This window comes from Physeter macrocephalus, chromosome 12 (assembly GCF_002837175.3).
Source record: "Physeter macrocephalus isolate SW-GA chromosome 12, ASM283717v5, whole genome shotgun sequence".
Taxonomy (NCBI): domain Eukaryota; kingdom Metazoa; phylum Chordata; class Mammalia; order Artiodactyla; family Physeteridae; genus Physeter; species Physeter macrocephalus.
The window spans coordinates 18,949,655-18,973,597 of NC_041225.1; the positions used below are offsets into that span (position 1 = coordinate 18,949,655).

The window sequence follows — 23,943 nt, forward strand, 5'->3', positions numbered from 1 at the left end:
CTGATCTCAGTGTGGTCACAGTGTGGCCCTGTCCAGCGACCCCTGGTGGGGTCTGGATGCTGCTACCTGGCGGAAGCTGGTCAGCCCGAGAGCCCCGGACCAACAGGTGCGTTGGGTCTCTTACTTATTTTTAGCCAGCGTTAGTTTGGTACCGAGCTACTAAATATACAAACCAACAATGGCCAGACAATATGTAAAAACAGAACTCTGACCCACAACCAGCAGCAATCGCCCAGGAACCTGACCCATCATCTACAGTAACCAGCCCAGGAAGCCAGCCTGCTATCCCTCGTAGGAGGTCAGACCATGATCTTTAGCAAAAATCCAAAAAGTCAAACAACCCCTATAACAATCAGCCCCAAACGGCTAGGATTTGATTAATAACTGACAGTGCCCCTAATTTCCAACCCCCCACTTCCAATTCAGGAACTACCAGAGAAAGCTAAAATACACACCCCTGGAGAAAAGGGGACCCTCCTACGCTGTTGGTGGGAATGTAAGTTGGTGCAGCCACTATGGAGATCAGTATGGAGATTCCTCAGAAAACTAAAAACAGAACTACCATCTGATCCAGCAATTCCACTCCTGGGCATATACCCAGACAAAACTATAATTCAAAAAGATACATGTACCCCTACGTTCATAGTAGCACTATTCACAATAGCCAGGACATGGAAACAACCTAAATGGCCATCGACAGAAGAATGGATAAAGAAGATGTGGTACATAGATACAATGGAATATCACTCAGCCATAAAAAAGAACGAAATAATGCCATTTGCAGCAACGTGGATGGACCTAGAGATGATCATACTAAGTGAGTAAGTCAGACAGAGAAAGACAAATACCATACGATATCATTTACATGTAGAATCTAAAACATGGCACACATGAACCTATCTACAAAACAGAAACAGATTCCCAGACACAGAGAACAGACTTGTGGTTGCCAAGGGGGAGGGGCTGGGAGAGGGATGGAGTGGGGGTTTGGGATTAGCAGATGCAAACTAGTATACATAGGATGGAAAAACAACAAGGTCCTGCTGTAGAGCACAGGAGACTATATTCAATATCCTGTGATAAACCATGATGGAAAAGAATATAAAAAACAGAGTGTCTATATGTGTAGAACTGAGTCACTTTCTTGTACAGCAGAGATTGGCCCAACATTGTAAATCAACCATACTTCAATCAAAATAAAATAAAATAAATTAAAAAATAAAATACATACCGCTAGCCGTTCACATAGGGTGCCCAGCTTCCCCTGAGCCCACCTCCAGCTGCCCTAACAGCCTCCAACCAGGGCAGCCCCGGAGGCTTGCCTTCTTTCCACCCTAAATTCTTCCCACTCCTCCGCCTGCCTTTGAGGCTCTGCCGAAACCCGAGTGATGGTGGCTGACTACCTCGCTTTGCCAGCTCTGAGTAAATAGCCTCGGCTGGTCCTCATCTGGCGGGTCTTCATTTATTTCCACAGTCCAGGGTCTCCCGTGCCTTCCCCATCCTTGCCTCCCTATCTCCTTCTCCAATCAAAGCGGCATCAGGAGAATGAATACATTTCCACGAAGGGGTCAACCACTGCTCTGGAGAATGGTGCATCTACAGAACCAACACAGAGAATCACAAGACAGTCTCTCCTTACTTCCAAGTCGTGTGTGTGACTTTCCCAAACAGCATCAATGGTAAATTCTCACTCATTTGAATTGGAGCCACTGGAAGCTCCTCTATACTCATCAAGTATGAGAGCTAAATGAAAAGGGAAGATATTAAGGAGTTGTTTCAAAATGCACCTTTGGGCCTGAGTGTATCTGTATTGTACCCCACAACTTCTACCTGTAGAGCCAACGGGGAATCACGCAGAACGCGCTCCACAATCATCAGGCCCTCGGCCCCGCTGGAGATCGAGTGAGTGAAGACAGGTGAGCTTTTCAGTAGAGCCTGTGCACACCTAATGCTTCTAATTCTCCGAAAACTGGTGTTCCGATTGTGAAGCACGTGCTTAAGGAGAATTGTCAAAATACTTGCTGATCTGAGCCCCCGAGTCTCCAAGCATCCTGGGTGAAAGGGCCCTCGGGCTCCTCCAAGCACCAAGCCTCCCCATCCCAGCCCCGCCGGGTGCCTATCCTCAGAGGCATCCCAGCACCAGCGCAGTGCCTGGCACCGTGGGAACCTGGGAAATGCTGGGTGGGTTGAGTCAACTACTTTACCGACTATGGACCTAATGACACAAACCGTAGGTTAACTAGGTCAGAGCTAAACTAAAAAAACTATCTTTAAGGCAAGGCTCTGGCAAGACAGGGAAGCTGACATGAACTTCTGTGTGAATGTCAGGGCCGGATCAGGCCGAACCAGACCAGGCGGGCCTCTTTCTCTTTTCTTTTCGGGGGTATCTAACCTCCTGAATCGTCCACCTGTGTCTCCCTCTGTTGGGGCTGCACCTGCTTAGTTCTCGTGTGGCTTCACAGACACAGAAGCTTTTCTTTTCGTAATGAAAAAGAAGTTAAGCATGTTTTCATGTTGAGCATGTCTCTAATAATTAGCGATGCATCGCTAATTATCAGAGACATGCAAATCAAAACTACCATGAGGTATCACCTCACACCAGTCAGAATGGCCATCATCGAAATGTCTACAAATAATAAATGCTGAAGAGAATGTGGAGAAAAGGGAACCCTCCTACACCGTTGGTGGGAATGTAAATTGGTGCAGCCACTATGGAGAACAGTATGGACGTTCCTCAAAAAACTAAAAACAGAGCTACCATATGATCCAGCCATCCCACTCCTGCATATATATCCAGAGAAAACCATACTTTGAAAAGACACATGCACCCCAACGTTCACTGCAGCACTATTTACAATAGCCAAGACATGGAAGCAACCTAAATGTCTATTGACAGATGAATGGATAAAGAAGATGTGGTACATATATACTCAGCCATAAAAAAAGAATGAAATAATGCCATTTGCAGCAACATGGATGGACCTAGAGATTGTCATATTAAGTGAAGTAAGCCAACAGAGAAAGATAAACATCATATGATATCACTCACATGTGGAATCTAAAAAAAAAAAAAAAAAAGACACAAATGAACTTATTTACAAAACAGAAACAGACTCACAGACATAGAAAACAAACTTATGATTACCAAAGGGGAAAGGGGGGTGGGGGAGGGATAAATTAGGAGTTTGAGGTTACCATATACACACTACTGTATATAAAATAGATATAACCAACAAGGACCTACTGTATAGCACAGGGAACTATAATCAATATCTTGTAATAACCTATAGTGGAAGAGAATGGAAAAAAGAAGATATATTTATATATATGTATAACTGAAGCACTTTGCTGTACACCTGAAACTAATACAACATTGTAAATCAACTATATTTGAATAAACATTAAAAAAAATAAGTTAAATACGGGAGTTCAAAAAGCATTCGAATTTAAATTATTTTTCTTCTTTTTCTTGACATAAACATCAAAAAATAACAGAACATGGCTTAGGACCATTTCAACAATGAACAAAATTCAGTATATAGAATAAAATATCTCAAACATACTGAAAAGTTACATTGAAAAAATTGTTAACATTTACCTGAACCGTCCAAGCACCTTCCCATAATGAAGGCACTGATTACCTCTTTATCTAGATATGTATTCCCTACCCACCCCCTCCAACCCCCGTTTGGCTGTAACCTGATTTGTGTGTGTGTGTGTGTGTGTGTGTGTGTGTGTGTGTGTGTGTGTGTGTGTGTGTGTGTAACAGAAGGACGCTTTATAGCCAAAGATTAAAGCTGCAGCAAAGCAGAGACTTTGGACTTTGATCAGAAAATGTATTAAATTCCCAGATGAGGCTGATCAAAAGTGGCAACACCAGGAGACCACAGCATTTTTTCACTCCTTTCAGGAACAGCTTGGGGCAGAGTCATTTCATTAGAACTGTACTTTACTATTAAAGAATCCAGCTACAACTTGTAAAAATTGGCTGTTTACTGATGTACGGGGTCTCTCTGGTAAAAGAAGGAATGCCAGCGAGGTCACCTGCAGTCACCTGGTCCTGCCGACGTACCCTGGGTGCTGTGCTGACCCAGCTCCCTCGGTCCTCAGACATGCCCTGCAGACAGGGACCCAGGGTTCCCTGGGCCAGCGAAACACCCAGTTATACGGGCCCGTTTGTCAAATTGTGCAAGGTCTGAGATGTCGCCAACTCACAGTTATGTGCTTTATATCAATGAACACTGCAGAAACACGAGGCAGCCAGAGTGAGCCTGCGGTGTGGGCCCCCAGACCCAGATCCCTGGGCGCGGGGATGGGAACTTTCTACGCGAGCCGACGACACCCCAGAGACGCGGGATGGAAAACAAAGGGTTCTGTCTGCTTTCGTGCAGGAGAGAAGCAGGTGCCTCCCTCCCTGTCTAGAAAGGAAGGAGAGAAACCTTTGCTCCTTTGAGATGGGAGGGAAAGGACCCTGGGTTTTTACCTTGACCTTTTGGAATGTAAATAAAATACCTCTGGAAGTCAGAGAGTCTCCTGTGTCTGGGTTTTTATGACCTTGAGATGTTTCCAAAGTCTGGGCTTCATCCCTTTGGGCATGTAGATACCCAGGGAGACTACACTCCAGTTTTCCTGGCACGTGGGGGCTTAACTCCGCGAGCCTGTGTGTGTGTGTGTGTGTGTGTGTGTGTGTGTGTGTGTGTGTGTGTGTAATTCTGCAGGGTCAGTCTGGCTATTGACTTAGTCACTGCACACAGCAATCAGTCACTGGTCCGGCCTATCTCCTACTCTCCTACACAGCCCTGTAGCAGTGCCAGCCACGCAGGTAGGGATTATGCTGGCTGGCTTTCTCCAAACATTTCATATTTTTTCCAAAATTTTCATAGGCATAATTTGCCTGAGCAAACATGTTCACTGTGGAGAACAGAATAGTGACCACTAACTGCACTGCTTGCTTCCTGTATGGCCAGCACAATCCTAGGGGCCCTGCATATAGCACCTCAGCTAATCCTCAGAACAACAGCATAGACTAGGCACCGCCATATCCCCATTGGACAGAGGAAGACATGGAGGCTCTGGGTGTGAGCCACTTTCCTAAGTTGCACAGCTGGCCAGGAGCAGAGCTGGATTTGAACCCAGGCAGCCTACACACCATCCCCATGACTTGTAAGCCCTGTGTTCTATCACCTCCCCACACTTCAGTTTGGCAGCGAGATCACTCCTTTCATCTTTCCATGTTCTAACCGAAATGGAATCAGACCATCCATTGTCACGTGCTCTCTTCACCCAGCCTATGTGACCTTCTCCGATGGATGTGGTTCGCAGGGGTCCTTGCCCCACCGTGATGGGACATGCGACTTCACAGGCACCTGATGTTCTCTGAGATATCAGATGTGGAATTCCAGATTCTGAACCCTAAAGCCTCAGGAAGATTGGGCTGAAAAGGATTAAGACAAGAAGAAAGGCTGCAGCAGAAAGACGGTCTAGTGGTCACCAGAAGGTAGATGATTGCGTTTTGAGGAACCAGGGCCTGTAAACACAAGTGGATTAGCCCTTGGCTGAGGAGAGCACTTAATACAACACAGGATCTCAAGGACCTAAAGTGACTAAATGATGTAACTTTATTTATTTGTTTTAACTTTTTATTTTCTATTGGAGTATAGTGATTAACAATGTTGTGATAGTTTCAGGTGCACAGCAAAGCGATTCAGCCATACACACACGTATCCATTCTACCCCAGACTAAATGACGTAACTTTATTAAAGTGGGTCCCATGACCCAGTTCAAATGAACAGTTTTCTGTCCTTCGGTTCAGTTCAATAAACACTGATGGAGCATGTCTGCTACACAGCAGCTCCTGCAAGACAAAGGGGAAATTCTGATCTCTACTCCCAGGGACCTACAGTCTAGTGGGGAGACAGCCACAGAAGCTGGTAACTTCCAAACGGTAAAATCTAGATACTGCCACGAAAAAGACATGCAAGAGATTCTGTAGGACTCCAGAGCACAGCCATTAGACCCCCTCAGGGAAGGATCCTGGAGGCCAGAGCTGAGTCCAAAAGGGTGAACAGGAGTCAGCAGGTGATAAAGGCAGGAAGAGTGTTCCAGGTGGGGGGAACAGCATGGGCAAAGGCCTGGGGGTCTGGAGAGGTGAACAAAATAACGCCATTAACGTTTGTTTTTCACGTAAAATATCAAGATATAGACACCCCAGATATAGACGAGAACAGTTTGCCTTAACATCCTTTGCATCTACTGACAATGCACAGTTCTCAATAAATCCTAAATTCCATCAAGAAGAAAAAAGTGTTATTTAAACGTTCAATAGCTGTTTTAACTACTGTTCAAAGACTGTCTTCCTGTCGGAAGGTGGGCCTTGTATTCGCAACTTCTCAGAGGATGCAGAGAAATAACGAACTTCCCCACGGGTAAAAGGGGCTAGACCAGGGGTCTGCTGGCCCTGGGGCCACTACGCCTTCTGTCTCAACTCACTGAGTGTGCAAATTAATTGTCAAGGAAAAGAAGCTAAATCAGTGCATGCAATCATGAGAAAGCAAATTAAAAATGTTTATTGCTATCCATCCAACTTAAGGGAATCATACAAATGAGCTAAACCAATGGTGGCGATCTGCGGACTTAAACTAGGCAGTATTTGTCTTTTCTTTCACAGCTGTAATCCTGTTCCTTTCTGTAAAAATGATCAACGTGTACCCTGAAAGGCAGGGGGGCAAGAAAGGGGAGGGAGGTGAAGAGAAGCAGACGATGACCTCGGAACACGGGGCTGAGACCTCTGCCACTGCCCAGGTCCTGCCTCAGTTTCCCCATCTGTGACATGACGGTGCTGGTGGCCTGAGACTCTGAGGTTTCCTCCAGGTCTATTGCCCCCGACTCTCCTCTCTGGAGGACAAATTCCCCGGGAGACTCTGCCACAAGAATCCAAGTCCCTTCCACACCATCTTCTCGACACGTGCCCAATTTTCCTTCACTTCAGCTCGAAGAGGAGAAAAGGACCAGTTTGAAGGAAATGCAGTTTACCTTCACTCAGATTAGAAGCTCACCCCAGATATTTCCCAGAAGTCTCCTGATAGTTACTGAGAGCGGAAATTGCTGAAGTAAAATGTAAACTGTCTTAAAAAACGGCAACCCGTGGTTAGGTATAACAAAGAGCCTAGGATAGTAGGATAAATGTGGCAGTTTACAATCTAACTTTTAGACAGGAGATAAAATAGATCCACTATGGGCCTCAAGTTATCTGAATGAATTCTTCATTCTACCTGAATTCAAATGAATTCCAGCTTCTTCTCTGGCTGGGAAAAAAAAACCCAACTCTTTGGGATACTAGGTTTGCCCTCGAACATTCATTAATTCTGGAAGGATGGAGACCAACGGCTGAATGACTCAGGTGTTTTGGGAGCAACATAATTTCCTAGAAATAGCAACACAAGGGCTGCCACCAGGTAAGCTTACACTAAAGGGCTCAAAGGTATTCTTGGTTTTAATTCTGGATCCTGAAAAATCCGCCCCAGAACTAAGAGAAGCCCCACATTTCACAGACCTCATCTCATGTTCTTTGTAAAGTTTTTTTTCATATTTTGGATCAAACTTTTCACCCTCTGGGAAAGCCGGGGTGAACCATTCCTCTCAAACCCTGTACACCTCTTTCCCCTGACACCGTGCTTGGGGTAGGAGACCCACCTTCATGATAGGAGCAAAAGGCAAGATCAAAGCAGCAGGAAAGCGTTGAAACCAAGATGCCAAAAGTTCTGTGTGTGGGGCACTGATGAAAAAGGGAATTTACCTGGTACAGCCCACCCTTTGCATAACTGGCACAACGCAGAACCCCCCGAATCAGAGTTCACTCCTGGCCCTATTGGTTCATGGTTGGTCCCGACAGCAAGTAATCCCAAGCCCACAATCTCCATCCTCATCGTCCAAGGCACACGTTCAACTTGCCATCACCAAAAAATACCTTCCTAAATCAGTTTGTTTTTAGGGACTTCCCTGGCGGCCCAGTGGTTAAGACTCTGTGCTTCCAGTGCAGGGGGCACAGGTTCGATCCCTGGTCGGGAAACTAAGATCCCACCAAAAAAAAAAAAAAAAAAAAAAAAAAAAGAATGCTAAATCAGTTTGTTTGTAGAACTCTCTGAACAGATACACAGCCCAGAATAATTCAGATGGATGTTATTAAAGGATCGTGGAGAAAAACAGACATTTCTCGGGTAGGGTAACACACTCCTTCTGAGAAGGTGCTGGATGGCTAATCCTTCCTCTCTGGAGTGAGTGTGGTACAAATCGGAGCAAAGTGGCTGGAACACATTTGCCTTTGCCTGTGCCCATGTGTGCCAATCCTAGGACAGACCGAATTAGCGTACGGATGTTTGTGCTGGGGTTTTGCTTCTGTTTCCCTAAATGGTGGGGACAGGCAAGGACAGAACTGATCTGACCCAGCCAGACCACGTGGCGAGCCCAGGCTCTCTGCCCACAGCTGCCCAAAGCTGGAGGGAGGTGGGGTATTGGGGTTTTCTGAACCGCCCTTCGTAAGTTAAGTGGACCGGCTTTGTAGATACCTCGCCTGGAGTCAAATCAAGAAGAAACAACTTAGGGCTTCCCTGGTGGCGCAGTGGTTGAGAGTCCGCCTGCCGATGCAGGGGACATGGGTTCAAGCCCTGGTCTGGGAAGATCCCACATGCCGCGGAGCAACTAGGCCCGTGAGCCACAACTACTAAGCCTGCGCGTCTGGAGCCTGTGCTCCGCAACGGGAGAGGCCACGATAGTGAGAGACCCGCGCACCGCAATGAAGAGTGGCCCCCGCTCACTGCAACTAGAGAGAGCCCTCGCACAGCAACGAAGACCCAACACAGCCAAAAATAAATAAATAAATAAATAAATAAATAAATAAAATTTATAAAAAAAAAAAAAAAAGAAGAAGAAACAACTTAGAGGAGCCTTTAAAAGTCTTTAATACCTTTCCTGCATCTATTTTCTTTGGCATCTGCTGAGTGCTGAGGTTCCTGCCTCTGTGTGTGTGGGGGGGTGGGGCGTGGGGGCAGAGGGGCACACTTCAGGGTAACCCAGGTGACTTCCAGCAGGCTCGTGCGTCAGTAAGGCAGCTGCTGGTTTTCTAGGTCCAGGATGATGAGACTCACGTGAAAGTGTTTTCGCAAATGTGGTGCCAGGCGGTCCCTACCTTTTCGTGCTGACTCTATGTTGAGTCCGGCCAAAGCAACATGTCCCTGAGTCCAGACAAAACGAGCAGAGGCGGAAGGAGTGTCCTGATTTAAGAGTCCTTATTACAGCAAAAGAAACCATCCTGAGAAGCAGGTTAGCGACTAAAAGATGGCAAGGAACAGAATAATGATTTCGCCCTAAAAAAGATTTTCCTGCCAGGCTTCCTCGTCGTGCCCTCGCGCACATGGCCTCCTCCTCCAAAGAGCTGCATTGAAAACGGACCCCAGATTGGAGTTGTTTTCTACTCCAGCAGCCCCGTGATAACCTCATCCTCAAGAAAACCCACTTAAAAAAAAAAGGCACATGTAAGATGCTTAATTCGTTTTATACATATCCTAGCTTCTCAGAAGTGGCATTTCAGAAAAAGTAAATAAAACCAGCTGTTCTATTTTTGGTCCTTCTTTAAAGAGCTACATCCAATTCCTGCTCTGAATGTCCCTGTGACAGTCTTTTAACCTCTCTGAGCCTCGGCGTCTTGTACATAAAACGGGGATAAAACAGCGCTTCCCTCCAGAGACTGCTGTCGAATCCAAGGCGCTAACGTGTGCGACAGGGACAGTGGACACAGCCCTGACCCCGGACCCGATGATATTTCACCTTGCCTCATTTGTTAAGGAAACATGATAAAGAGAGGCCCAAGCGGCGCAGGTGACAAAGTTAAGGCATAAAAGACGTGCAGGTGGACAGTCCTACCGTGGACCCCGGCCCCCCAGATGTGAGAGGCACTTTGGGAAGTTGTTCCAATAAAGAGGCATTTCACGCTTCATCCTGGAAGTGAGCGAGTTCTGTGCTTTTATTTTGTTTATCTGGAAGGAAGTCAGATGTCAGCAGCTACAAGAGCGAGTGGGTTCCAGAAGTGAAAGTGGACAGTCTGTGTCCTGCCTGTGCTTGTCCCTCCATTCCCAGCAACCCCGGGACTCTGACTCCCTTATCTGACTGTCACGTTGAAGAGCAGACCGCGTGGTGCTCCAAGAGATAGGACGGAGCTGGGGGGCGGCTGACCGTTCAGGCTGCAGGCATTCCCCCTCCCAGTACTTCCGGGCGTGAGTGTACTGGCCGAGGCTGGGGAAAGCCTCATCCTTGCACTGGCTGGATTTCAGCTGAGAAGCAACATCCTCAGGTCTCAGGGAAAAAGGGAAGCACAGAACCTCCTGGAAGGGTCAGCAGGTCTGCCTGGCTGGAGGACCTGGGGCTCCAGGAGCAGGGAGAGGCCCCTTTGCTTTCTGAACCTCTAATTTTCATCTGGAAAAGGTGAGCTACCTTGTGCTGGACGATCTCTGAGGTCCTATCTCAGTCCATTCTGGCGGCTATAACAAATGACTGGAGACTGAGTGGCTTAAACGACAGAATTTATTTCTCATGGTTCGGGAGGCCGGATATCCAAGATCAAGGTGCCAGCGTGGTCAGTTCTGGTTAGGATTCACTTGCCACCTGCAGGTGGGGGCCTTCTTGTTGTGTCCTCACATGGTGGAAGGAGGGCTACCGAGCTCTCTGGCCTCTTCATAGGGGTACTAATCCCATCCACGAGAGCCCCACCCACATGACCTAATCACCTCCCAAAGTCCCACATCCAAACACCATCACATTGGGATCAGGGTTTCAACATATGAATTCTGGAGGAGGCACAAATATTCAGTCCATTGTAGGTCCTTTCCTTCCATCTCAAAACCAACTTATTTTTTAAATTAATTTTTATTGGAGTATAGGTGACTTACAATGTTGTGTTAGTTGCAGGTGTACAGCAAAATGAATCAGTTACATATATACATATATCCATTTTTCTTTTAGATTCTTTGCCCATAGAGTTCATTACAGAGTACTGAGTAGAGTTCCCTGTGCTATACAGTGGGTCCTTATTAGTTATCTATTTTATATATAGTAGTGTGTATATGTCAATCCCAATCTCCCAATTTATCCCTCCCCCCCTTTCCCCCTTGGTAACCATAAGTTTGTTTTCTACATCTGTGACTCTATTTCTGTTTTGTAAATAAGTTCATTTGTACCACTTTTTAAGATTCCATGGGACTTCCCTGGTGGCGCAGTGGTTAAGAATCCGCCTGCCAACGCAGGGGACATGGGTTCGATCCCCGGTCGGCGAAGATTCCACATGACGCAGAGCAACTAGGCCTGTGTACCACAACTACTGAGCCTGAGCTCTAGAGCCTGCGTGCCACAACTACTGAGCCCGCACACAACTACTGAAGCCCGTGTGCCTAGAGCCCACGCTCCACAACAAGAGAAGCCACCGCAATGAGAAGCCCGTGCACCGCAACAAAGAGTAGCCCCCGCTCGCCGCAACTAGAGAAAGCCCACGCACAGCAACGAAGACCCAACACAGCCAAAAATAAATAAAATTAAATCTTTTACAAGATGAAAAGATTCCACATACAAGGGATATCATATAATTTGTCTTCCTCTGTCTGACTTAACTTCACTCAATAGGATAATCTCTAGGTCTATCCATGTTGCTGCAAATGGCATTATTTCATTCTTTTTAATGGCAGAGTAATATTCCATTATATATATATATATATATATATATATATACACACACCACATCTTCTTTATCCATTCATCTGTTAATGGACATTTAGGTTGCTTCCATGTCCTGGCTATTGTAAATAGTGTTGCTATGAATATTGGGGTGCATGTATCTTTTTGAATTATGGTTTTCTCTGGATATATGCCCAGGAGTGGGATTGCTGGATCATATGGTAGCTCTATTTTTAGTTTTTTAAGGAATCTCCACACAGTTCTCCACAATGAAAACCAACTTATTAACCAGCATCGGCATATTTGTGTGTGTCCAGTCCAAAGACTAAACTCCTGGTTCCACTGAAAATCAGGAGATCCTTGCTCTGTAAGGAATTCTGACACAGCAGGAAAGTCACAGGATTCTTCCAGGGTGGTCAGAGCTGAGTCCCAATTCCACAGGCCAACCCTCTTTAGAAAGAAACAAAAGGTCACAAGAAATAGCACATCACGTTTATCATGGCGAAATGCCCCACACATCCCATAAAATCCTAGAATTCATGGGAACCTGCTGAGTCTATTTGATTTAGTTTGAATTTTCAGACACCAAATGTTATCAGGCTACTTTGTTCTTATAAATGGCAAAAGCTTTCGAAAGCAAACTGCAACCCCAAGCTACTGCCAAGATGTTCTAAGTGTTTGGCTTCTACAGTTGAAGGATTTCACTTTTTCCCATGACGTTAGCTTTCAAGAGAACACTGGCCTATATTGTGTTTTTAATTGCTAGCATGTACCTTGTGTGAAAGAAAACCAAGTACTTCATTCAAAAAGAAGTCACCTTGGGGCTGGCGTTTACCCAGCTGGGTGTGGAGGAGCTTGAATGACGAGCTGGTCACGACAGCAAATAAGAAGAAGAGTACTACAACTTTTCAGTTTTATGGAACTCGTTCACAAACATTCTCTCCTCTTGGTTTTCCGCCTTCAGTATCAATACCTCCCTGTTAAGATGAAGAGACTGCGTTTTGGTGTGTATGTGACTTGCCGAGGTCACTTGGCTACGGCGACCGTGGCAGGGTGTCAGGGCTTTCTGCTGCGGGCCACAAGCTGTCTTCACTAAGTTACTGTCGAATGCTGCTGACTCACCATAAAAAACCCTGAAATCATGCCATTTGCAGCTAAATGGACGGACCTAGAGATGATCATGCTAAGCGAGGTAAGTCAGACAGAGAAAGACAAATATCATATGATATCACTTATAGGTGGAATCTAAAATATGACACAGGGCTTCCCTGGTGGCGCAGCGGTTGGGAGTCCGCCTGCCGATGCAGGGGACGCGGGTTCGCGCCCCGGTCCGGGAGGATCCCACGTGCCGCGGAGCGGCTGGGCCCGTGAGCCGCGGCCGCTGCGCCTGCGCGTCCGGAGCCCGTGCTCCGCGACGAGAGAGGCCGCGACGGTGAGAGGCCCGCGTACCGCAAAAAATAAAAAAATAAAAAATAAAATATGACACAAATGAACTGATCTGTGAAACGGAAACAGACTCACAGACACAGAGAACAGATCTGTGGTTGCCAAGGCGGGGAGGGAGATGGTGGAAGGATGGATTGGGAGGTTGGGATTAGCAGATGCAAACTAGTATACAGAGCATGGATAAACCACAAGGTCCTACTGTAGAGCACAGAGAACTCTATTCAATATCCTCTGATAAACCAGAATGGAAAAGGATAGGAACAAGAATGTATGTATATGTGTAACTGAATCACTCCACTGTACACCAGAAACTAATACGACATTGTAAATCAACTCGACTTCAATAGAAAAAGAAAACAATGCTGCTGACCCATACAGCGATGGTCACCCCATGCTGTGATTTAAAATCAGGTCACAGGTCAATGCTGCCACAGGGGAGAAAAAGGCTGCAGGCTTTTACAAGTATCTCATATAAACAGGTTGCAATATACATACAGGAGTTGCCAACCTGAGAGTTAGAAAATACAAACACAGCCTCAAGTGAGTTCCTCCTAACGATGCCACCCCACAACCTGAGGGATGAGACTCTGCTGCTTAACAGAGACAAGAACTTAGACACGTGGCACAACGGAAACCAGGGTTTGGTCCATATAGCAGAGGTGAGACAGCTGGCCACTCTGAACAGCTGACCGGTGCAAACACAGCACAGTTTTGGAGAAACTGGGAACACAGAGGGAACTATTCTTTTTAAAATATAGGCACGCCCCACAAGTTCCCAGGTCTTTGCAGGAAGGGGCCATCCCAGCGTCTGGAGCTGGTTAGCTGCAGCTTCTCCTGTGTGCTTGGAGAACGCCACCAGTCGAGGCCCGGGGAGATAAGCGAGGGGAGAAACAGGCGCAGTGGTTGAGAGTCCGCCTGCCGATGCAGGGGACGCGGGTTCGTGCCCCGGTCCGGGAAGATCCCACGTGCCGCGGAGCGGCTGGGCCCCTGAGCCATGGCCGCTGGGCCTGCGCGTCCGGAGCCTGTGCTCCGCAACGGGAGAGGCCACGACACTGAGAGGCCCGCGTACCGCAAAAAAAATAAAAATAATTTTTAAAAAAGAGTCAGCCTGCTGAGGGGTGAATGACGGCCAAGAAGGTGAAAACGCAAACCTGAGCTCGTGGAGAAGTCAGAACTGGGATGTGAGATGCAGGGGAGGGGGTCTGTGCTCATCAAGGCCACCTTCATTTAACTCTAAAATCGAGGGGGTCTTGTGCTTCCCCTGGACACAGCCTCCGAAAGTGGAGCCTTTCCAGATCCAATGAAAGTAAAGGTGACAGTCACAGGGCAGAGGTTTTTTCTGAGCTGCCACCCCATGTTGGTAAACCTGGTGTGTGGAGTGAGTGACAGACTCCCAAAGAGGGACTGTGGCGGGTGACAAGTGCTTCCAGGATCCCAGGACCAGGCAGAACGAGGCCGCCTCGGCCCCTCAGGGTCGAGAGCTGAGAGGCAGAGGCTGGAGTGGACACGCTGCGGGGAAGTCCCAAAAGGGGCTCAAAAATCAGAAGCTCTCTTACCTCAAATGAAATCAGTTTGTCTTGAGCCATAAATCCAAGGGATTATCATCAGCCAGGGGCTACTACACAGCATCGGCAATAGAAGAAAGTTCTCTAGCTGGAGAGACAGTAAAACCTCGACAAAACCCCCATGCAAATTTGCTGTGAATGAGTTTCTCTCTCTGACAATCAATGAAAAGGGGAAGGGGGGATTTTAGAAATAAAACCATTAAGAACGCCTTGGTGAGGTCGAGAGTGATCTCTGCGTTGGGTCTTTGGAGGAACTGACGGTCCAGAGCGACACAAAACTTTGTTCTTGGCAACATTCCACCCCACCACAAACACACACCAATACTGGGGCTTTTCAATTGTTTTCATAGTTTTAGTAGAACATGATCTCCAGGGAAACGGGCATCTTACGTAGTAAATGAGGACGACACCATGGGCCATGTCTTTTTTTTTTTAATTTGTTAATTCCTTTCTTTTTTTTTTTTTTTTTTTTTGAGGAATTCTCTTTTATTTTTTTAAGTTTCCTTTCTTTTCCTGCAACAAGAGAAGCCACCGCGGTGAGAAGCCCAAAGCCAACTACACTCCAAATTTCATATTGGAGTAGAGATGATTAACAATGTTGTGTTAGTTTCAAGCGTACAGCAAAGTGATTCAGTTATACATATACATGTAGCTATTCTTTTCTTTTTCTTTTTTTTCCGGAGCTTGGCATGCGGGATCCTAGTTCCCTGACCAGGGATCGAACCCATGCCCCTGCAGTGGTAGCGCAGAGTCTTAACCACTGGACTGCCAGGGAAGTCCCCATGTATCTACTCTTTTTCAAGTTCTTTTCCCATTTAGGTTATTATAGAATATTGAACAGAGCTCCTTGTTGGTTATCTATTTTATATATAGTAGTGTGTACATGTCAATCCCAAACTCCCAATCTATCCCTCCCCTGGACCCTTCCCCTCAGGCCATGTCTTTTGTAGATGGTACAAATGGGGGTGTTGATGTGGAAAATCCATGATTTGTTGGATCAACTCAGCAGCCGGATGAGCTCTTCCCTGTCTCACCCCAACCCACCTCCTCCCAAAAACTTCTCAGGCTGCGAGGCAATGTCTAACCCTTCCCCCACTCTGACAACATGCAGGCTGACTGTTCACACTGTGATGTGTACATCTATCATGCTGCCTATTTCTTTCTTTTTTTTTTTTTAAGGGCATACAGTTTTTTAAAAATTAATTAATTAATTTTGTGGCTGCGTTGGGTCTTCGCTGCTGCGCGCGGGCTTTCTCTAGTTGCGGCGAGCAGGGGCTACTCTTCGTTGCGGTGCGTGGGCTTCACGCTGTGGTGGCTTCTCTTGTTGTGGAGCACGGGCTCTAGGCATGCGGGCTTCAGTAATTGTGGCACGTGGGCTCAGTAGCTGTGGCTCACCGGCTCTAGAGCGCAGGCTCAGTAGTTGTGGCGCATGGGCTTGGTTGCTCCAAGGCACGTGGGATCCTCCAGGACCAGAGATTGAACCCGCGTCCCTGCATTGGCAGGCGGACTCCCAACCACTGCGCCACCAGGGAAGTCCCATGCTGCCTATTTCTAAATAGGCCTTAACCTTGCAAAACGAAACAGAGGAAAAATTGAAGCCTTCTAGTTCTGAAATTGAAATAATACTGGTGTTCTGTAGATAGCACTAAAGATAAATCTGAATTTCACTGAAATGGGTTATTAGTGAGAATCAATGATTAGGCACCAGACTCGAAATGGAATTACCCTGTCCCTGGGAACTTCCTCGAAACATTAGATTTTCTTCTCTGAATTAAGGCGAAAAAATGTGATTAACATGTTTTATGTGTTTCATCCATCCCATGTGCTTTCCTGTCTTCTCTTGCAGAATTGGAAAATTTCATACAGCAAACTCATATTTCAGCTCTGCTTCATGAAATGCACGAAGTCTTTGTTTAAATGACTCCTGTATATTCAGAGATAGAACGTCTGTCAGAGTAAAAACTCTGTGGATCCCAGAAACAACAAAGCTTCTTAGAAACGCTTGGGCAGCCCACTGTCTGACTGGATTGAGGAGGGTCTGGTAGGCTGTCTCCTCCAAGCTTCCTTGGAAACAGATCACTGGAGGGATGTGTCTCCTAACACCACTTCAGGACTCTTTGGAGATGAATGCAAGGTTGATCATGTCTAGTTAGTTTTCATGGGGAGCCTCCATTTCAGATATTCTCTTGTGTGTCCTCACAAACCACTGAAACACTCCAAAAACAATTATCGTGGACTATTACACAGCCATTAAAATCATGTTTACCTGGAATGTTGAATGAACTGGAGTTTGGTTAAGACATGGAGACACAGCACCCTTCCACACTGTTTTAGCCATATCCCTAGCAGCATCTATCAATCTTTCAAAAAGGTGTGCCCCTTTACCCAGGAATCCTCCACTAGTAGTCCCTGAGAAAAATATGAAATGTACCTGAAGATATACAGATCAGGAAGTTAATACAAACAATGTTTGCAATAGTCAAGAAGTGGAAACAAAGCACGATAAATGTTTAACAGTAGGGAATGGGTTAAATGAATTATGTGTCAGCCATACTTTTGAATATTACTATGTAACCTTTAAAAAGAATAGATATAAGAAATGACCAAAAAAAACACCTCATGCCACACACGAAAAAGTCACTAAATAAAACGCATAGAATTAGCTCTGTTGGTTTAAAAGGAAAATGTACATTTATGGGTATATATGTAAATGCACCGAAAATGACTAGCAGGTTACACCCACACGGCTAACAGCAGTCACCTCCTGAGAGGAGTGGAGAGCTGTGGGATACGTCAGTTAGGATGCTTTTGGCTACAACTAACAAAAAACCCAACTCGACCTGCTTTAAGGGGTCAGGAAGTTTTCAGGATCTCCCAAACGTCCTAAATCAGAGACTCCTCTTGGGTAATTCATAAGGTCAAGGGCACTGTGGAGGCCCCATTCCTCACCTTTGCATTCTTCCCCAGGTCAGTTGGGACCTGGCCCAGCCTGCTCTGGTGGCTGACGGCTGCCCCACTTACAGGTATTGTGTCCATGAGAAGAAGAGCTGCCACGTCCTCCCACGCCTCTTTTTTAAGAGTCAGGGAAGCCCCCCCCCAGTAACCCACCCTCACGTTTGATTGGCCAGGATGAGGGCCATCTGCTCACCTCGAGCCAATTACTGGCGAGGACAACAGGCTCCGCCCCATGGTTGCTCAGCCAATCAGGATTTACCCCTGAGACATGTGGACTAGGGTTGACCCCCGAGCAAAATCAGGTTTCTACCCAGCAGAAAAAAGGGGGTGATGGTTAGGTAGGACCAGACAGCAAAGCGGATCTTTTTACTAACAAGTAGTTGTGGATTATTTGAAAATTTTAAAGAATTATATTATTTTTAAAAATCTAACATTAAAAAAAAAATAATTCTAATGCATAGAAAAAAGACTGAAGGGAAACACACCTCGAGATTGTGGGTAATTTCATTTTCTTCAGTCTTTTCTACATTTGCCAAAAATTAAGTATACTTTTATAACAAAAATAACTTTCACAATGTTCTCCGGTTCTCAGTAGTTTGACTTTCAACGGGGCGCAGATATCCCTCGAGACATTGCACAGTGCCACTTTTGGTTCAGAAGAGGCTGGAAGTATCGCGCAGCTCGGCTCTGTCACCTGCCTTCCTTTAGGAGGGCTTGTGTCCTCCGGAAGCCCAGACGATTTTCAATGACCTGGGACAAAACCCTCCACGGCCTTCAGCAAAGTAGCGAAATGCATAAAGTCAGGGCCGTGGGTCCCACCTCCTACCCTCAGGCCCCTAAAAGCTTTTGCACAGCAAAGGAAACCATAAACAAGACCAAAAGACAAACCTCAGAATGGGAGAAAATATTTTATCTCCATTTTAAGTGTTCAGATGCGCCCTGCCCCGGCCTTCTCTCCCTTGTTACCATACCCCTCCCCCCAGGTTGCTTGGGCTCCAATCACTGCTCTACTTGCCCTTCCCTCACGCATATCACAGGGTCACACAGGCCGTTGCCATTCTCTTGCACTTGGTTTTCAAGGTTTATTTGGGCAGGGCATGGAGTAGGAGTGGAAGCAGAGAAATCTCCTTTGCAAATAATAAGTGGAACTCTCAGACATACACATAAGAGCAACGTGGGCTGAAGCACTTAGAGGGCTACCCAGATTACCCCTCCTAAAATCAGGGTGAAGGAGACCGCTACCTTGGAACATCCATCTTCTCCAGACGTCAGGAGGAAGTAGTCACCTCAGAGCATGAAGTATAAAGCGCTGGGTGGTGAATTCCCACCCGCCCCGCACTGCCTTCAGGGAGCTCAGATTAAACTGAAGAGGCCTGATGGATGGCTCTGACCCTTAAAAGGGCCTGGCCGGGGACACACCAATGCCCTTCCCTCCAAAACATATTTTGAAGGCGTGCCTGATTGCCACAAACACCAGTCGGTCTTGATCAACAGAACCTACGGGGTGAGTACCAGGAACAGCCTCAGGTAAATATATTGCTAGAAGAGTGTCACCAAGGCTTGCCAGAAGCCAGGGCCCTGCAGGAGAAGAGTGGAGATGTGGGTGCCTCCCATCATTCCATTCTGCATCCCATTAACTTGCACAGCTGCCCGCCCTCCATCCCCAGGCGGGGTTCTCTACTGCCGACCTTGGGTTTGTTGATTAACCAAATGGAATCTCTAATTGGTGAACTACGCACAAAAATATTTTTAGGAACCTCTTCTTCCTCCTTGCCTCGCAGCCATCAGCAGGAATAAAAGCAACCCCTTCTGTTATGCCTTCCATGTGTCCTTCACCGGTCATCCTACCAGCTAGACAGGGCAAGCATTATTCCCATTCTTCTTCTGACCAGGACACTGAGGCTCAGGGAGGTTAAAAAAAGTTGCTCCAACTCACACAGTAGCTGAGCAGGGAGGCTACCCCAGGTCTGTCTGATTTCAATATCTGCATTTTATTTCCTGGCAAGTCACAGAGCTTTCCATTTAAAGAACACTAGGGATCAAGGATGACCGATGTGAGAGCCCTACCAGAAAAATCCCCTTTCCTCGGCCCCTCTCCGGCCACACTGCTGAAGAGTGGTCTTCCAGGGCCTCATTTCAGTCTAGAAAGAATCTCCGTTCCTCATCTTAGCTCCTTGAGGGCAGGGAGGACCCATGTGCTTTCTTTCCCTGTCACCTGGGCCTACTACGCGATAGATGCTTGGTCAACACAGGCTGAACTGAATTAAGAATATTCCAGAAACTTCTAGTGTGTCACAGCCTCCGGAGCACCTGGGATCTTGTATCAGAAATGCAGAATCTCAGGTCCCAACCCAGACCCAAGGTCCCCAGACAATCAATGCCACGCTCTATAAAGTTTGACACGTGATGTTCTGCACCCTCCACTTTTTTTTTTTTTAATATACCTTTGTTTGTTTGTTTTTTCACACCAACGTAGAAGATAAACTTTCGTTTCTATTCCGAGTCATCATGTGGAAACCACACATTGTCTTAAGACCCACAAAAGTTCAAGTGATCTCTGGGGGAACTTTACCCAAGAGATTACTTTGCTTAAAATGCCAAGTGATCCCCGACCTCAAAGAATTCAGTGAGAAACAGTAGCGCCTTAGATAAAGACTGCATTAAAAAAAAAAAATTCCCCCTTTAAATATGCTCACATTTAGTAAGTGTTTATTTAGTGCTCTAAGGTGCTATTAATCATCTTCAGATTTAAACTAGAATTACTCAGAGTTGAGTACCCCATTAGCATTCAGCAATTTCTACCCTTTGGATAACTGTCATGGACAAGTCAGCTCATTTCCTACACCTACTTATTACTGAGCACTGATGATGAACCAGGCCTCGGAAGCATGAGATGCTGGGGGGAGTATGAATGTGGCAGCCCCTGACCTCCTATCTTTGCTACACATAGAAGGAAGATCAGCAACATGCTAATCAAATATTTCTGTAAGCAAATAATGCACATCATTTCCACTATTTAAATGCAAAACTCAGATGCTTCTTTGATGCAGCCAATTACACTGCTGCTGTAAGAAAGCCAAGAATACGGTGTCACTGTGCTATTTTCAACACCTCATAATCTGACCTCTCTTGGGAAAGAGATGCCACCCTGTGCATGGCATCAGCGTGGGACAGTCGGTGCCTGGATCACCATGGAAAAACGGACTTTTCACGGAAAGAATAAAATACATACTTGTTTTAGAAATTAAGAAACAGGACTTAGCCCTCTGGAGGCTTAAGGTTCAAAAGCCAAACTTATGAAAAATTACTATAAAGGTGGTGATATAAAGAGCATATGCATGCATTATTATTTTAATCTGAAAGAAATCACTAATTTTGAATGTTTAACCTAAAAACTAGTAGCAGTGCTAAGAGCCAGCTATAAAGATTACCAAGAGTTTAGAAAGATTGTTTCAAAAATAAGATGAATTCAACTTCATAACGACACACATCAGATGATGTCGTCATTTTAAACTATTTTTACTATTTTTTAAATCATTTTCAAAATTAAATAGCCAGAAGTAGTCAAAAGGGGCCCAAACGCTTACAAGAATCAAACGAGCTTAAAAACAATTGTCTTTTGCTACCAAAAGATGAATTCTTGAGTCACCATCTGAACACTCGTTTCTCCAATCAGGGAATTTTTTTCATCACACTAATTAGTGAAGCCTCACTTGGTTATTTTCTTGGCATGTTTAACTCTTTGGGGGGTAACGTTTTATTAATAACATATTTCCTCTGGAATATATTCCCTTCTCTGGCCTCCATGGGAGTCAGTACGGGGAGCAGTGAGAATAAAACTGACTCCACGTCTGCTACAGTGGGACAGATCAGCAAATAAACAGAGGCATCGATTTCCAAGAAGAAAATGGCTAAAAACAGCATATTTACAATTCTTCTAATCCACACTCCACACCTCTCTGTGAGATGGAAGACAATTATTGAAAACCTTTACGGTGCACACTTTATTTTTAACTAAATCTTTAGGTAGCCTGCTGAGAAATGCCAATACTTCTACCCGTCTTGGTTTAGCTGTGCAGTCAAACAGGTTTTTTGCTTTTGCAAAATAGTGGCCCAAGTCTGAATAGCTCATTTAAACATCATATGTATTGGGGAGTTATTTTAAAATACATTTGGGGGTTATTTTTGGCAAACTTCTCCTTCAAGAAATCTTCTAGGCAGAAAGACACAGCTACCACTTGCCCTTGAATTTTGAACTAGCACCTCCCAAGGAAAAGAAATTAAAACTTGCTGTGTTTTCATGCAAGTCATAATGAGTTGGTCAATTCACTGATCAGGGACTGAGTTAGCTAGTGTCCCATAGACAGAGGGATGGACAGGGCCGAACCCTGCCAGGAACTGCCTTAGAGCTAATTATCTGGGAAGTCCAAATGGGGAAAACCCTTCTATTAAGGAAAAGAAGGTTTGGGTTCTAAATAACCAAGAATGACCAGTTCGTCTCTGCTAATTAAGTTAATAACTACTCAATATTTTACCTTAAAGAAATAGGCCAATCAACTTAATGAATCAAAGGAGCACGTACTAAAAAGACGAAACTCGCCAAGCTCTCCCCTTTTGGACCCCTTCGGAACACCTGTTGAACTCAGGGGCTTTTAACTTTCCGAACTAAAGCCTCCCGGATACAACCTTGGGAGCTTTTAGACTTTCTGGAAGTGCGTACGTATTTTTAAGGTTTCCATCTTGCTTCATCGACAAAACTGGTTACTAATTATTTATGAACCACAGGGCAGAAAACAAACTTTCTTACCTTGAGCAGTTAAGGAGGGGCAGGCAGAGGAGAGGGATTGGTTTTTAATTTGGCCCCTTGGTACCCGTCCCTACCCCCCTCCACCACCACCCCCCTCGTTACCGACCCCGCGGCGCTCTACGGAAAGGTCAAAGGTAAGCCTCCCTCCTCGGCTCTGGGAGGGGGCACACCTCCCAACAAAACAACCCCCTGGCATCCAACCTGAGGAGCTCCGGGTGGCACGGCGGCGCGAGGGGCCGGGCCAGGCGCTCTCCGGGCGTCCAGGGGGCAGGCTCGGCACCCATTCCGGCCCGGAACCAATTCCGACCTAGGTGGTGCCCGGGGCGCGCACGGCACTCTCTCCGGGGGTCCGCGGCGCCCCAGGCTCCGGGGCGGGGGGCGCGGTGGGGCTCGGGGAGGCCAATGGGCGACCCTCGAGGCTGCTACCCCGGCACGGCCTCCGCCCACCGCGAAGGTACTCTCAGAGCACCCCAGACCCTGCGGTTCGGGATGTCTCGTCCTCTGCCTCTTTGGCGAGACGCACCCGGCGCCCACCCGCCCGGCCGCCGCTGCGGTCCCGCAGGACGCGATGTCCCCGCCGCGGGACCCGGGACTGGGGACCCAACCGCCCCGCGCCCCCGACCCCCGCGCCGCGCAGCCCCGGGCCCAAGCGTCCCTCCCCACCCCGCGTGTCCACCGCGCCGGCGAGCAGGTGACCGAGTCCCGCGACCCCGCGCGCACGTCCTCCCACCCGGGCCACCCGCGTCCCGGGGTGCGGCCCTTACCTCGAAGCGGGCCGGGGCGGCCCCGCGGGGCCGGGCGCGGACTGGGCCGGGGAGACGCGCCTCCCGCCGCCGCCGCTGGGAGCCGAGGCGGCGAGCGGGCGCGGCGAGCTCCTCCCGGGCGGCGGCGGGAGGCGCTGCTCTAGCCGCCGCCGCCGCCGCCGCCGCCGCGGCTGCGGGTCTCGGAGCTACGCGGCCGCGGCTCCCGGGCCGCCGCCGCCGCGGGTTCCCTCGGCTCCTGCGGGAGGCCCGCTGCTCGCGCGGCAAACTCTTCCGCACGCAGAGCCGGCGGGGAGAGCCGCAGCCGCCTCTGCCTCCTCCCCCTCCCTCCTCCCGCCTCCTCGCGGTCCTCCTCCTCCTCCTCCTCCTCCTCCTCCACCTCCTCCTCCTCCTTCCCTCCGCCGCCGCCGCTGCCGCCGCCGCCGCCGCCGGCCGGGTCTCTCCTGGCCGCACGCCGGGCCTTGGCCGCGACCCAGCCTGGGCCACGCACCCTGCGCGCCGTACGGGCACACGGAGCCCCGGACCCCCCAGCTTCCCTGGGCGGCGCAGACACCCGCGCCCCGAGGCCGCCACCGCCTCCGCTGGGCTGCCGGGGACGCGCGGCGGGGTCCGGCCGGGGGCGCGAGGTCGGGACTGGGCGCGGGGCGGGGGCGGGATGTGCTTAGAGGGACACTGGCCAGAGGGAAGGCC

The 23,943-nt window shown here is 47.6% G+C and overlaps 1 protein-coding gene across 1 annotated transcript in view; it reads right to left on the reverse strand.

Annotated features, from left to right (window-relative positions):
* NPAS2 (neuronal PAS domain protein 2) overlaps window positions 1-23,315 on the reverse strand; it is a 169,364-nt gene extending 146,049 nt beyond the window's left edge. Inside the window, exon 1 of the mRNA XM_055089127.1 lies at window positions 23,257-23,315. The gene's annotated coding sequence lies outside the window, so the exon portion shown is untranslated. The remainder of the gene's footprint in view (window positions 1-23,256) is intronic.
* Between the last annotated feature and the right edge of the window lie 628 nt (window positions 23,316-23,943).